The sequence below is a fragment of the Lactuca saligna genome, chromosome 9 (genome assembly GCF_052625555.1).
Source record: "Lactuca saligna cultivar CGN05327 chromosome 9, ASM5262555v1, whole genome shotgun sequence".
NCBI lineage: Eukaryota > Viridiplantae > Streptophyta > Magnoliopsida > Asterales > Asteraceae > Lactuca > Lactuca saligna.
In genome coordinates, this window is record NC_136425.1 from 90,574,995 (window position 1) to 90,580,638 (window position 5,644).

Consider the following 5,644-nt stretch of genomic DNA (forward strand, 5'->3'; position numbering starts at 1 on the left):
AATCTCTTTCATCGAAATCGTCTTTCTAGCGAAGCCGTCATTCTAGAACACCGAAGTGCTTATTCATAGAGTACCTCATGTTTCTTATCCTTTTCGAAGAAACCTCAACAAACCTCCCCGAAGTACCACTCGTACAGTATGTCAAGTTCAATCCAAAGACCCATACGGTTGATCCATCGCTGAAGAATGTATACATAAGGGTGGTATATAATCAAGTTTCTACAGGTTTCGAATTGATGATTCCACTTTAACTTCTTTTCCTCCTTGGGATGTGAGGTTAAAGAAGAATCATTTATTCTACTACCTTTTCAATATTAATTATATACGACTCGTATACACGAGACTGCGATTGATGAACCATGTATGACTTCTAATATGAACTTCAGGATGGGGACTGCCTAAGATTACGAGTGCTCGCATCGTCATGCGAACAAACTTAGAACGCAATACCACTCCTTTAACCCGACCGCCCTATAGTCACACACCAACGGGAACACGAGAACCGTCTGGACAACTAAACGATTACTCAGCAAAAGAATGAGAAGACCAAGCTCCTCACCTTTGAGAACTCCAGTCTGATTCTCCAAGAAGATAGACTTCAGCGGGTGTGATCATACCAACACTAATGCACCGGATCCCATCAGAACTCCATAGTTAAGCGTGCTTAGGCGAGAGTCGTACTAGGATGGCTGACCCCCTGGGAAATCCAAGTGAGAGGCCAAATCCTTTTGGAGGCCTCACACTAGAAAGGCTTGATACGCTTCGGAAAGCATAGTAAGCTAAATCCAAGATAGTTAGGACCTCCGGGATTCTTACCCGAATCAGCCCTGTAACTTACAAACCCAACCTACACTGTGAACTCAGTAACGTACATTTTACCCTTCATGTCTCGAGCTTGAAAACGTACCTTTCCATCAGGAATCTCGTAATCCCACTCGACGAGATTAAGATCAATGAGATCCTCGCCTTCGTGGAAGAACCTGTAGAGATCATGGACCGTGAGGTCAAGCAGACGAAGCAAAGCCGCATCCCGATTGTGAAGGTTCGCTGGAACGCCAAGAAAGGACTGAAATTCACATGGGAGCGTGAGGATCAAATGAAATTGAAATATCCTCATGTATTCTCTTAGTTATCTGCAACTACTTTATTTGCTTAGACTTTAATTTCGGGATGAAATTCCCTTTAACGGGGGGATGATATGACAACCCGGAATTTTCATTAGTTCAAACTTGAAAGTCAAGCACTTAAATTAAAATTCAATTACATTCCTAATAATTGTTAGTAAATTTAAAGTCTGTTTGAGTGTTTTTAGTATTTATTCTTCAAACGAACGAATGAAAGGAAGTACCGTCTCGAGTCTTGGAGTTGCGAAACCGCACATACCACCTTAATAAGGGGTTCACGGCCAAACTTTTAGAGGTTAGTCCATAAACTCCCTAGTGGCCATGAACTCATGCCATAGGCATGAGTTTACTCCCCAAACTCCTCACTTTTCACTTCCATTCTCAAGAACATGGTCATTTGGACGTAAACTCCACAAGGTGGTCTTATTATGCCCCTAATGCTTTGCTAAGGCTTGGACTTGATCATTTGATGCCCAATCATGACTTTTAAGACCTCAAAACACAATTTGGCACTTAGTACCATGATTTTATGGCCCTAAACTCATGGGTAAATGGTCATGGGCCGTAAACTCTATAAAGGGGTGGTTCATGGGCCATAAACTCCAATACCATGTCATACAACCCTTAGGTGCAACCCTTTGGTACCTATAACACTTGAATCAAAGTGTTTCCATGACCTAGGGTGTCTTATCATGATTAATTAGTTATTAATTGAGTAAATAGCTTACATATATGTTTATTATATGATAACTAGGACCATTGTGTGTGTTCAAGTCCTCACTTGATATCTAGCACCTTGTCTGACACTTCAGAACAAACCACTGACTACAGGTGAGTTCATATCCCTTAATTAAACTTTTAAATGCTTTTAAATGTTTTTAAATGTTTATAAATGCTTTATGGGGGAATACAAGTTGAATCATGTTTAGTTATTATATCAATCACATGTGATTAATAACTAGCCTGCAAATGGATCTACTGTTTTACCAAACAGATTTCTTCAAATGACTTTCTTAAACGTTTTTATATGTTTAAAACTCTTTATTAAACGTTCTTACATGCTGTATGTTTCCTTTTAAACTCTTTTACAACTGAGTTTCAAACAAAGGTCTTCCTTATACTTAAACTGTCTTATCAAACAAAATACTTTCAAATCATTGTACAAACTAATATCAACTCATCGTTTCTTAGTATTAAACTTTTCAAAGGTTTTACAAAACTTCTTTTATGCTTTTATATTGTCAAATGCATGCCCATATATGTATTGTTATATAAGTAATGTTTAAAGGACTTAGGAAGGCTAGTTCACTTTATTTCCTTTTCCTTGTTGGGATGTGGCTTTAGGGTATCGGTTAGTCGTCCGAATGTTGTCTAAATATTAGTTATATACGATGTATACATATATAGATATAAAAGTTTCCTCAGTCAGTTCAGTACCTTTGGGTAGCAAAGGCATACTTTTGGTTACACACGTACATTATTAGTAACTATTATAGGTATAGTTAGGAGATACTACTTACCATTCCATGTACAAGGATTCACACAAGAGTCAGTTCATTCATGAGTCTATACTAGTACAATACATGTTACATGAATATGTTTACATAGATACGTTTACATAGATACGCTTAAATAAATGCGTTTACATAGATACGCTTACATGAATACGTTTACATAGATACGCTTACATAAATACTTTTACATAGATACGCTTACATGAATACGCTTACATAAATACGATTACAATATACAATAACAAAACAGACATAACAAGGTGCTATTGCATGGAACAATTTCAGGATCTAACTATACTAATGAATCGCAATGCATTGTGATAGTTATATTGGGTATACGTGATCATAGTAATGTGGATATTCGCGGCTTGCAATTATTCCAGGGGTCGTGTTTGGTTCCCATAATCTCTTAACAGGGAGCGTTTAGCATGGGATCTAGCCATCACATTATGCCTTAACCCTCAATTAAGGCAAAATAATACAAAAGTAGTCAATTATTACAAATACTACAGTACTTACGACAATTACAAAAGGATATAAAACTCCAGTTAATATATTATTAATACCTTTACTATGTGGCATATTCACATGGTCGATGAGGTAGATTAGAATAATAATAATAGTTGTACAGTCGGGTCTTGGTAGAAGGCTACTTTCAAAACAGTAGGGTCATGGTAGAAGGCTACTTTCAAAACAGTTGGGTCTTGGTAGAAGGCTACATTCAAAATAGTTAGGTCTTGGTAGAAGGCTACTTTCAAAAGAGTTAAGTCTTGGTAGAAGACTACTTTTTATACTAGTAGGAATCATAGGGATTTTTTAGGGTTTTCAAATGTTTACAGTTACTTACAAACCTTTTCATACTTATACAAACTTTTCTCCAAATGTTTACAAGTCTTTACTTCAAAGTTTTACAAATCAAAGACACAATAATAGTTATGAATTCACCAGCTTTTTGGCTGATACTCGCTTTCAAAATAACTTGTATTCTCAGGTCACAAATAGACAGGTACGACGACCATGTTTTGTGAAGACGGAGCAGTCAAGACTCCTCTTATATATATATATATATATATATATATATATATATATATATATATATATATATATATATATATATATATATATATATATGTATATATATTATACATTATGTTGTCTTATACTATGAAACAACACACTTGTAATTAAATTTATACTATTAATGCAATGGATGATGTTGTTGCTTGTTTACTAATTTACATTGCTATGATACATTACAAGATGTCCTCCGCCCCAGAACGTTTCCTCTATTCTTGGTTTTGGGGTGTGACATTTACCCTTTGATTTCTTCGAATTCAACACCTGTTGTTGGATTTATGGTATCTTCAACTTTTTGATTCTTCAAAAAATTTTATCTTCATGATTTTCATACTTTCATAGCTCCAAAAACTGGTTGTGGAGGAAAATATACCTATCTAGTTTAAAATTTATATCCTAATTACATATCTACTATTGCACCTATAGGGAGTGTACCAAATCAGTTTGTAGTATAGTAAAGTAAGGTGAAGTCAAATACAAGGAATGAATTTAATTAACTACGATAATTACCAAAAATTAACCTAAAACAGGCAAAAGTTAAAAATTGTTTTCTGTCTGATTTAACAAGTTCAGACAAACTTAAACACTTAACTGAAAGTTTTAATCAATATTCTAAAAACACTTCCGTTTAGTTCGAATCCACTTCTCCTCTATGTTGACATGCTATTTATGGATTATTAATGTTGGTCGCCAGTAATTATGTAATTATCAATTCAAGTCCAAATCTACTAATATTTTCCCCAATACATGAACTACATTGTATGGTCATAGATAAGCAAAACAAATAATTATTTTTTAATTATAGTTGATTTATGTAATATTTATCAAAAAAAAAAAAAAAACACAATTATGGTCATAATTTATGTTCTCCAACATAGTTATATTAGTTACTATTATCACTTATCTAAGATTTGGTCGATTCTAGCTCTAGCAATTTAATAGTCACTAAACTACTAGGTAACAAGTTCATGTAATTTAATGGTCACTAAGCTACACAAAACCTGAATTCAAGAAACGAAATTCATAAATATTATCATGATAGGTAATGATAATCAAACACAAGAATAGAACCAACTATTAAAATCCATAAGTTAGATAACTAAACCATAGAGTTAAAGCTTCATCTAGCTAAACGAAGACAACTAAATTCAGCTACTCATGGCAGGAAACATAAACACAATCTCAATCGAAATCGAGATAGTTAAAGTGTAAGAAAGCAATGTTGTGATGCGTTCTTCAATCTCCTGATCTCTAAGTAATTCTTCTCTAAAAGGATGTTTTGTGCACTTCCTGGTTGCTAAAATCGGTTTCTCAAAATAATTCTCCTCCAGAAAACTCTCCAAAAGCCTCCTAAAATCGTAAGAGTGAAGGATAATTTATAGTTTTGGAAATTTCAAGCTTCACGACGTGAACACGGATTTCACATTGTGATTTTGATATAAATCCTTATTGGGCAAGGATTCTAACTTCCCACGTACTTATCTTCTTGAATTCACACTCTATGTTGTAATATTAATGGCCACGTTGTGACTTGGTTTTTTGTTTTGAATTTCTTCTTTTAAGCTTCCATCCTCCATATTTCCAATTCTTGTCACAATTTTTTAAGGGTGCTCCTTTTTGCTGCATAATACAATTTAATTCAATAAGTATCATATATTTTTGCAAATAACCAAACAATTAATTAAAATGTATTAAAATATTGCCTAGAATGTGTAAAAATAAGGCAATATCAAAATACCATACATTTATTCTTTGCTTCCTTCAACAAAAAAAAAAAAATTAAATTTATATCCTAACTACGTATCTACTATTGTACCTATAGGAAGTGAACCAAACTACTTATCTACTGTTGCACCTATAGGAAGCCTACCTAGTGAGTTTATAGTATAGTAAAGTAAAGTGGGGTCGAGCACAAGGGTATAATTTATT

The 5,644-nt window shown here is 34.1% G+C and overlaps 1 pseudogene; it reads left to right on the top strand.

Annotated features, from left to right (window-relative positions):
• The first annotated feature begins 603 nt into the window (after nucleotides 1-603).
• On the top strand, nucleotides 604-722 carry LOC145018930 (5S ribosomal RNA; annotated as a pseudogene).
• The last annotated feature ends 4,922 nt before the right edge of the window (nucleotides 723-5,644 follow it).